The following is an 11,758-nucleotide window of genomic DNA, read 5'->3' on the forward strand; positions in this document are numbered from 1 at the left end:
TATATATATATATATATATATATATAATCTTTATACATAATATATATAACATTATGTTTAAATTTGAATATTAAATTAACAATAATTATATAAATATTAAAATGACATCTATGTGAAATATTTTAATATTTATACTTTTTATAACAATTAATTGTCTGTATAATATTTAAGTTTAAATAATTTTACAATATTTCTATTATTAAAATATATAATCAAAAAATGTAACATATTATGCATGTACGAGATATTTATCGTTTAGTAGTACATAATTGAATTTTCCTAAACAGATATGAAAAGCGATTAAGTATTATGGCCAAACTGCACTCTCTTAGTAGAATCAATTAAAATTTCACTAATTGATTCAATAATAATATCATTGATTTGCAGTGAAAAAATGTCTTTCTTAAAGTTAGATGTCAGTAACAAATTAGTTTTACTAGAAAACAGTTAAAATTTTTCTGATTTACTTAGTAACAAATAGTTGTATTTAGAATCAGTAACAATAGCACTGAATGCCATTAACATATTAGTTTTAAAGTAATTGATTGTGAAAGTTTCAATGGCTAAATTAATAGAGTGCCTGCTTGATAATCAGAAGGTTCCAGATTCCAGGTTCGAATCCAGTCGAAATGATTATCTGACACAATGGATTTTTTCTGCGAAGTAATACTAAACAAAATAGAGAATAACCAAGAAAACTTATTTGAGGACATAAATTATAAGTCTAAGTCATTTTTTTATATTATCAATGTCATTTTGTTATCAAATCGTGTTGCGCAGATCTTGCTTCATATTTGGCGTCAATTTGGTCTCAGATTATGTTATCAAGCTTTGCTCGGTTTTTGCTAGCAATTTACTGTTACTTTTTGTCGACAAGTTTTGGCAACAAAATCGAAGCCTAATGAGGACACAGTTGATGCCAATTTGCTGAGTATTTTTGCTTAAAATTGGTGACAATTTGCCGGCAAATTGCGAACAAATTGTTTACTGGGTACATACGATTTAGGAGGTATACAGCCATATTTACTGATTCAGCCAAGAGTTTTTGTGAGATTAGGGTTGCCAGAAGGCAAAAGTATATAAAGAGAACTTTTCTCCCAAAAAAAAGAGAACAAAAAGAAACCAATATATCAAAACATGCAAATATAATATTTATTCATACTCATCAAAAAATTTATATTTATTATATAAAAAAATATATAATAAATATATTTTTTAATAAAATATATTTATAAATAAATATATTTATTTAGAATATTGTAGATCGAGCGATTTTGTTATCACATCCGAAATTGCACCAAGACAACCTGTCAAAAGCACGTTATAACTACTTTATTATCCAACGATTTTCCGTTGGACCTGATTCTAAAATTTCTTAACAAGAGACTACACTACTTATTTTTTACTAAGCTTAATAATGACTGTATGACTATTCCTAGTAGTGTTGATGTGAGAGAGGGCGAGAAGTTTTTTACTATTCCCTTTGTCTCTGAGATCACTGACAATTTGGCTGGATTCTTAAAGAGAATGAAGTTTAAATGTTCCTATAGATGTTTGAACACTCTAAAACATTTCATAAAAACTCACAAAGATCAATTAGAACATGGTTCCAGTAACAACGTAATTTATAGAATTAATTGTTCTTCTTGTGACGCTTCCTATGTAGGCCAAACAGGAAGACGATTACAAACGAGACTAAACGAACATTAACGCAATTTTTATAAAAATTACGAACAGCAATCTGTTATAAATTGTCACCGTAGTGACTCGGGCCATGATTTCCAGTGGGATGTTAAAATTCTTGACACAGAACATTATTACCACAAAAGATTGATCTCAGAGATATTATATATTAAGATTCAAAAAGCGGACGTAAATTCAATGAAAGATACTGACCTTCTTGATTCAATTTATTCACCGTTACTCAAGAAACTTTAGAACAGTCATGTGATTATTATCACGTGTTGTTTGGCGCTTTCTTCCCTTTCTCATCATCTCTCGAACATTACTCTCAGTTTCATTTTCTCATACATGTATTATCTTTATTGTGAAACGATCATGCATTGTTCCGTTCGTTGTTTGTTTTGGTGAGCTCAGTGACAATTTAGTACGGTTTTTAATCTTGCCGTTAAAAGTAAGTCTACTTAAAAATGGACTTTTATTCTTTCTGACAATCTTATTACATTGACCACCAGATTATTATTTTAATGCAGACCTCGATACATAAACATCGTGTGTTTATTGTCGACTATTACATTGACTCTTTGTGCTTGCCAATTCATTGTCGACGGTTTTGTGCTGACATGTTGAATTTAAGTGCGTATTTATTTATTATTTTTAATATTTTTATCTATTTATGTACATGTTTCACGTTTCTCCTATTCGATTAATCATATTGTATTATTATGTAGTATGCTGAGGATGATCTACAATTAAAGATCGAAACGTCCAGAATACATTTCATGAAGTTTTTGAATTATCTACCGTCACCTTGATCTTTGGCTTCTTGGTCTATTATTATTAATTCGTGTTTATATCTTTGAGCCGTTTTCTGTTTAAGTTTTAAAAAAATATAATTTTTGGAAAAAGAACGTTTACATTTAGATTATTCTTTAAATAAAACATTTATAAATGAAAAACAAAACAATAAATTCTTATTGCTAATACTTACATAATTTAAAAACATCACAGTATCTTCAGTCACAGGTCTCATATTTTTTTGAGCTACCTAACTTCTAATAGTAATTTGTTATTACTTTTTATTTTATTATAAAATTCCTTATATGTTATATTTTTATAATTATATGGTACTGACATTATTGAGATAGAAAGACAAAAGGATCCAAAATTTTTAAAATAAGTCGTCAAAAGGGCCAATATGAGTCTTAGGCACTGCTGACGGTGTGCAAAAAAGTAATTCCAGAAAAAATTGATTAACGTTTTGATTCCTTTATTGAATCCTCTTCAGAAAATATATAAATACATGACCTACAGTTAACAAAAAAGGATATCAGTATGCAAATCTACTTGTTTGCCCCCGCCGGTTGAGGGCGAACCGTTAGTTGTTGATGCCATAAAACACTTAGAAAATAACGTTAGAAATCTCCATCCCTAAAAAAATGGAGTTTAGAAATTTTTTTGTTCCTATTCTTAATAAAATGCTCACAAATCGTGAAAAACGTTCTAAAATAGAAGCATCCTTGTCAGCTACAAAATTGTTTTTTAAGGATAACAAAGATGTTCTTATTACTAGAGCTAACAAGGGAAATACTGTTGTTGCGTTGGACAGAACATCATATAACGAAAAAATGTCAACACTTTTATCAGATACCAATACGTATGTTGAGTTGAAGCGTAACCCGATCAATAGAATTTTAAATAATTTGCAAGATCTTTTAAGAAGATGGTTGCATAAAAAATATATTTCCAATAATGTTTACAAGTACCTTAATGTTTCTAAGGCTGTTATTCCGAGAGCTTATGGCCTTCCAAAGATCCATAAGCCGGATTATCCTTTGAGATTAATTGTCTCGTCCATCGAGACCCCGCTACATCGGTTTGCAGTTTTTTTAAATCGCATTATTTTTAAGAGCCTTCCGCCTTCTTCTAGTCATATTGCTAATAGTTTCTCATTGGTTGAAAAGTTGTCTGGCATATACATTGACGATTGTTTTGACTTAATTTCATTGGACGCGATATCTCTTTTTACAAATGTTCCGATTGAGTTGGTTGTCGATGGTCTTACTAAAAGATGGCAGTATATAAAAAAAGAGACAGTTTTACCCTTGGACGAATTTTTGATTGGTGGTTGTTTGAGATAATTAGAAAACGTCTGAAGGGTCTTTTCCTTGGTACGGTGGGTGTAAGTGGGCGTCTGAGGAGAGCTCTGGATGGAGAGGACTCAAAAAATTTTTTCACCTTTCTGTTTTCCCGGTCATTCTCAAAAGATGTGACTGACTTTGTTAGTTCTGTGGATGGTATGCGTGTCGCGTTTACTAATTCGGGCAATTTGTCAAGATTTATTAGGGTCCCCGATAGCCAAATGATAGCAGTATGCCAGCAGTATGCACGCAGGTTTAATCAGCACTTAATGCAGCAGATTCCACTCAGCTGTGTCATCATAGTGAGTGAATTATGTAGGCACGATACGTAAAGAAAACAACACAGCAAAAATATAGAAATAAATGAAGAATGAAATGACAATAGCACGTTATGCTTCAAATCTGCTACATTTTTTGAGCAAGTTCTGCTTGATTGATGCAATAATATTTGCATCGCGGCATGACATTTATATTCTTTTTTTTTTCTGTTTTTCTGGCGACACTAGTTGAAATAACAGATTATGTTTGAATGCTGGCTACATTGTACTGGCATAATGTGTTATTGCAAACTTTGCAAAATATGATCACTCAGTCTTGGTTATCTGGGGTGCATAAAGACCAACTTTCGCATAATACGAAGTCGGATGTGGTTTACCACATTAAATGCAAAGATTGCTCTGCATCTTATGTTGGTCAAACAAAAAGATTTATTTGTTCTCGTATATCTGAGCATAAAAACCACATCCGTCGTAATACCTCGCAGAGTTCGGTCATTACTGATCATAGATTGGAGTACTCACATGATTTTGACTGGGAAAATGTTAGAATTCTAGATCAAGAACGCTCTTTTTTTAAACGCTTGATATCTGAAATGCTCTATATTAAGAAACAAATTAATAGTTTGAATCTGCAGAGCGACACGGAGTTTTTAGACAATGTATATTTACTTTTAGTCAATAAGTTAAAGATTTTATAACTCTCTTTTCCGCATTACTGACAGCTTTTGTTTCCCCCTCTTTACTTGTTTTTACTTGTGTTCTTACCGTACATTTCTTGTCAATAATATTCAATTTGACGGTTTCTTGTAACGTTGTCTCGTTTCTTGCTTTTAATTTACTTGAACTTTTTGATAATTTTTACAATTTTGTTTGACCACAATGAAAATCATGTTTTTATCATGTTTTTCTTTTTAATTGTGTTAATTTTGTCGATGATAATGCAGTGATTTGTTCGGTTTTGTGACACATGTAAGTTTCTTGACTTTTATATTTTATTTTTAAGTAGATTTGCATACTGATATCTTTTTTCGTTAACTGTAGGTCATGTATTTATATATTTTCTGAAGAGGATTCAATAAAGGAATCGAAACATTAATCAATTTTTTCTGGAATTACTTTTTTGTACACCGTCAGCAGTGCCTAAGGCTCATATTGGCCCTTTTGACGACTTATTTTGACATTATTGATTTTATGCTTTTGATATTGAGACAATTACTCTCTTGTCCATTACTCTCTTGCCCCAATTATCGAAAATAATCTCTCTACATTGCCATTATGTCCTGGTATTGAAAAATAGTACTGACAAATTTTTAATATTTTAGAATAAAATTCTAAATTATTTGATAGTTTGAAATATGTGATCCACTTTAAGTTTGGTGACATTTTTTCAAAGTCATCACTATAAATATTCTTTTTGATATATAGTTTTAAGTTACTGTATTGATCGAAGCACTTCACATCATCAATATAACTTTCTGTTTTTGAATTAATAAATATTATTGCACTAGCAACTTGTTGCCATTCAGATACATTAGTAAGAGACATCCATTCAAAAATATTTAACTTATGAAATTGATGAGACCAGGAAGTGATATAGTCTAACATTTTGTTTATAGCAACAAATTGTTTCATTCGTAAAATTAGTAACTTGGAAGTCGAAACCATCTTGTAATATACTTTGCAGAATACTAGAAACTTTTATTGATAGAAAGAACTGCTCAAATTGCTGTTCACGTATAATAATTAAACATTTTAAGATACTTATAGTTTCCATAATATAATTTTTTCTGTTTCTAGTTTTTTTTGTTTTTTCATGAAAATTATACATAATTGAGTGAGCGAACCACAAAGAAGCCTCACTTAAATTTGATTTAAAAAAGTTTTTCACATTTTTTGGGTAACAGTCGCTAGATAAAAAATAAGACTTTAGGACGGGATACATTTGTAAAACGCGATTTTATTTAAACCAGGAAACAGTGATAGCCAACGCGTTGGACTGTGATTTAACAACTGCCTGTATTCAATGTCCACAAATTCACAAAATTCTTTCAACTTCTTTGTTCGTACAGTATATAAATGATTGTATATTTTCATAATTATTGATTGGACATCAATACTTAATGTTTCCAAGCCTTTTTTGCAGCATTGTGTATTATGTGTGCTGAACAACCAATATCAATCTTTTTGCATTTCCCGGTTTATTAAGCTATATACATTTTCTGTCCCAGCTCTGCGCATTCCACCAAAATTTCTATTGCAATTATTTACTGAAAAAGCAATGCATTTATCCATCAAATTCCATTTCTTTTAAGTTTTTATAAATACATCACAAATTGTTTGTGCTTTTTCATTAAGTAAAGTTTCCAAATTATTAAATTTTGTGCAAATCCCTTCATTTATGGTAAAGTATTGTATCAAAATCGGAATCATTTTTTCTGAAGCATGGTTACTTGCATCTGTAGATATTGATATAAAAGGAATATTAGATACAGATTCAGTAATTCTACTAATGCAATAGGAAGCAATAACTTTGTTCCCAATCATTGCTGTTTTTGTTCTAGCAGATGACAGATGTTTAGCAGAGTCTCAGAGTCAAATATGTTTCAATAAATCTGTTGTGCAGTCAGATGAATTGAAACTCATATGATGTTTTAAAATAAGAAATGCTAAGGTTGCTTCAACAGCCGCTACTTTCTTATCCAAGTTTTTACTTTTGAAGTTTACCAAAGACTCTAATTTGCTTGATGTCTATGGATCGGATACATAACTGTTGTTTCTTTGATTCAATATGTTGTTGCAGATAATATTTCCCTTTATTTCCAACAGAAACTTTAGTCTTACATACCAAACAGAAAGCAACGTATTTAAAATCATCAATACCTTCAAAACATGTATATTTTGCTTTCAATTCAAAAGAAAATATGCATTTTCTTTTACTCATGGGTGTAAAAAAATAAAATATCCTATTAATGAAAAGTTAAAAATTATTCTTAAAAAAATTAATCTAATTTTAAAAAATTACAAAAAATAAAGGTAATTATGTAGTTTTCCTTATGAAAAAGAACTACTGCCAATTACATATAAATAAAGTCAGTAATATAAATATTACTGACAATCACATAAGAATATTATTTAGGTATTACAGGAATCACTGAGAATATTACTGGTAATTACACAGAATTGTCAGTAATTTTTTCGTACCACTGCCGCAATATATTACTGTCAGAGTGTCAGTAGTTCTTTTTCGTAAGGGCGCGCATGCGTTATGATAAATAATATATGTTTTGCACGTAGCGCGTATATGTTTTGTCTAATCAATAATTATGAAAATATACAAAAAAGATTGAATAAGGAAGTAACTAAGAAAAAAGAGGATAAAAAAGATCAGAATAAAAAATAAAGAGTGAATGAAAAGATCGCGACAAAAAAAGAGGACATATTCTCTTTAAAAGAGATACTTTGGCAGCCCTATGTGAGATCCTTTGTGCGTTTATTATTGTACGAGCGCACTCAACAATTGTTCTGTTTTCCCGTTTGCTTTTGCCATTTTGTTGAGGCGTGTATAGAATAAAACTTTCAAAAATTATGTCACGTGATTTAAGAAAAATCAAGAAACATATTGTTTGAATACTATTTTCCGTTGTAAGCATAAATATTTTTTTTTTTATATTCCTGTCAAACATATAGTTTGTTCACTGACATGTCCAAGTCGTTTGTGCCACTTGCGTAAACTAGGTCGCTTTTCAACAAAAAGACACAAACAAATACAGTGTCAAGCACAGAAGAGCTGTGTGAAGCTGCTTAGAACGTCATTTAATTCTTAGGCTCGAATTCATAGTCGCTTCTTAAATCTTAGATCTCGTCTCCAATCTCAAATTTCAGCTCTCAAGTCTCGAATCTCCAACTTTAAATTTGAATGTGAATAGTTTATCTTGTAATTTGATAGTTTGTGGTCATAAAGTGTACTATAACAAGTGTACTATAACAAGAAAGAAAGACATGACATAATTGACAATAATAATATTTTTTCAATCTCCGAAAATTTTGGTGTAGAATTATGTGTATGAAGTTGGCCTCGCACTTTTTGAATTTGGTATTTTTTATTATTGTGCCATATTGTGCTAAGTTTGTGCCGAATTGTGCCGCAAACCGTAGCTCAATACTTTAAACAATTTTTCAGAAAATTACAAAAAACTAAATTTTAGGTAGCCCCGCACTTTTTGAATTTTGAAGTTTTCTTGATTGTGCTGTATTGTGCTAGAGTTGCGCTACTTTGCCGCAAAGCGCAGCTTAATATATTAAGCCATATTTGAGAAAATAAAAAAAAAAACAAACTTTTTCTTAGCCCCGCACTTTGTCGCAATCGAGCTCATTTTTTTTAAACAAACTAATGCAAACTTGTGCCATGTTGTGCCGTTAAGCACTTTTTGTTATATTATTCCGATGAGGTAAAAACACTGATAAAGATTTAAAAAATTAATGCTACATAAATCTTCCATCAGCATTACATATCAGAATAATTTATCATTTTGTATAATATTTCTTAATATTTTATAACTTGTGTTGTAAAATTACTTTTTTTAGAAAAGATAAACTGCCAAACACCTGTAAATAATCGTAAAGTTTTGAATAGCTTTGATTTTAAAAACCTATTAAAACACTAAAACACACCTGGGAGTAAAAAAATGTAATATTTTTGTATTGTTGTTACTTGTGCCAAGTTGTGCTGGACAGATGCAACAACTTTTCTTAGTGACAAATTGTCGTCAGATCGTTAATTTGCGATGTGCACTGAAAACTAAAAACATAGATTTTAGGAATACCAAATTTTACATCTTCGTAACTTTTAAACGGAAAGAGATAATCCAATTCCGCAAATTGTGCCAAGTTGGTTCCGCAAATTGATCAACTTGGTTAGTTCTTCACTGTTGACAGCACAACTTGGCACAATTTGTAGAATTGAATTATCTCTTTCCGTTTAAAAGTTACGAGGATGTAAAATTTGGTATTCCTAAAATCTATGTTTCTAATTTCTAATGCAAGTAAAGAATGACTGCGTTCAGCAGAAATCAGCGCTTACGAGTGCAGTCCAAGACAAAAGAACAACGAAAAGTAAAGAATGACTGCGTATTAGCAATTGCTGTGAGCGCTGATTTCTGCTAAATGCAGTCATTTTTTACTTTTCGTTGTTCTTTTGTCTTGGACTGTACTCGTATAAATTTCAACCAATCAGCGACGACGAGACAAAGACAGAGATCCTAGTTGTGATGCTCTCTATCGCGGACAGCTCGCACAATGGGTGCGTTTAGACAACTTAACGGTTGAGAGATCATCACTTATGATAGGACTATTCTTCAAAATAGTCCTGCTGCGGTTCCAAAAGTATGATCCAATCACAAGTGATTATCTCTCAACCCAATGAGTGCGTTCAGACAACTCAACAGTTGCACAACGGTTGAGAGATAATCACTTATGATTGGATCATACTTTTGGAACCGCAGCAGAACTATTTTGAAGAATAGTCCTATCATAAGTAATGATCTCTCAACCGTTGAGCAGTATTGTTGCGAAGTCGCGTTTTTGTGTATGCGCACTGTACAGCTAATTAGGTTCCCATAAAAGCTGTGTTTTCGCGCATGCGCCTTTAAATGTAGCATTACTGCCGTACTAACGGCCGATTTCTTCATACCTCCCGATAGCTATCCTCTGGATAAATTCCTCTGAGAACCAATAAGGAGAACCAATTTCGGGAGATATCTTCTAGATAAAGTTATCGAAAACTTATCTAGAATTGAAAACATTGGCTGTAACTCCGACATTACTAAGGTTCTGTAAAGACCCAAATAATTTTTCATGATTAACACGTGGAGTGTGTTTTAATACTATTTGTTTAGTTTTTTAATAACATTTAAATAAAAAAATATTAAGAAGATAGGATTTAAAGACAATAGAAATAAATAAACATAGAAATAACACTTAATTTAATATTTTATTTGGCAGAAATCACGAATACCAACATTTGTTGCAAAGATAAGGGAAACTGCCAAAAACCTTACCAGTATTCAAAACAATAAAAATACGTTCTTTTATTTTAACAAAACTGAATATTTAAGTAATGTAATAATATATAACAGAATATAAAGAATATAATATAAAATATAGTAAGTTATAAGAAATTATTATAAATAACTACAAAGAATATTTACGATTATATACATAAACAATTACATTATATTATATTAAATTATATATATAAATCACAAAATCTCTTTTTTTTCGAGGCACGTATCTAAAACAAATAAACTCAGCAACAAAAATAATTAGTAATATTATAATTATAATTATTATAATTATGATTATCCTACGCTCTTTAACCTTCTCAGTTCCTACTGCGAGATCCCGTCAAAACTGTACATGTTGGTGCCCCCTTAGGCTAGTATTACATTTGTCGTACGACAATGATTTTAAGTACATTGATTGGCTATCAAATACAGTTCTTTATAAAACTCTATCTGATAGCCAATCAACATACTTAAAATCTTTGTCGTACGACAAATGTAATATTAGCCTTAGACCATATATACTTATAGACACGGCTTCAGACAACTATCTTAAAGCAAAGATAATATCATCTACATGACGTCACATGTAGGCAAAGCAAAGGCGCGTTTATAGACGGCTTCAGATAACTGCCTTGAAGATAAGATAATATCATCTACGCGTTTAGCCAAACAATTGCTGAAATGCCCACATGTGACGTCACGTAGATGATATTATCTTTGCTTCACCTCGACTCGTAGATTCATATCGTAGAGCTTATACTCATGGAGAGGCCCTGCGACCGCAAGGAGGATCGACAAAGAGATATTTTTCTGTTTCAACTGTGGCCACTTCTTATAGAAGAGAATAACAGAGAACACGGAGTGGGGGAGCCACAGTTGAGACAAAATATATCGAAATATATCTCTCTTTGTCGATCCTCCCGGCGGAGCCCTCTCTATGGTTAGCATATAGGCAGGGCCTCTCCATGAGTATAAGCTCTATGATTCATATCTACAGGCCGTGTCTATAGCTTATGTCACACTACGGATTAGGATTGAGATTGGATTGCAATTTGGCCAATCAGAGCGAAGATCAGTAAACTTAGGATTGATTTTCTTTCTTCTGATTGGTCGAATTTTAATACAATCTCAATCCCAATCCGTAGTGTGGCACAGGCTTATGAGTATATATGGTCTAAGGTCTAAGGGTGCCCCTCATTTACGTGCATATATATGTACAAAGGAGTGCACTATATCGTTCCGCTCCAGGGGAAGTATTTCTTTGAAATGTCTTCTCCGGCTGTCTCTACTACCGCGCGTCGTTTTCCTTCAATCTCGGGCCGCTGGCGGAGATCGAAAGAGTACGGCGCGCGGTAGTAGAAGCAGCCAGAAGAAAAATTTCAGAAAAAAACTTCTCTTGGAGCGGAACGATATGGTGCACTCCTCTGTACATTAGGTCTGTTTTTCTTGTATACACTTTATACACTTTAGTGTAAAGTGTACACTTTAGGGTTTTTCTTGCCGGAAGTGACGTTGAGTTACGTCGTTACACACTGTTCTTCTTGAAAGTGTAGTACACTTTAATGACGTAATTTACACGTTTTGTACACCTCCTTGA

At 31.8% G+C, this 11,758-nt stretch overlaps 1 protein-coding gene across 1 annotated transcript in view; it reads left to right on the top strand.

The window, feature by feature from the left end:
- Window positions 1-11,758, top strand: part of LOC109861995 (cathepsin L) — a 24,046-nt gene that overhangs the window by 7,510 nt on the left and 4,778 nt on the right. The window lies entirely within an intron of this gene.

Source organism: Pseudomyrmex gracilis, unplaced genomic scaffold (genome assembly GCF_002006095.1).
Source record: "Pseudomyrmex gracilis isolate BER0280 unplaced genomic scaffold, ASM200609v1 scaffold_1243, whole genome shotgun sequence".
Taxonomy (NCBI): Eukaryota; Metazoa; Arthropoda; class Insecta; order Hymenoptera; family Formicidae; genus Pseudomyrmex; species Pseudomyrmex gracilis.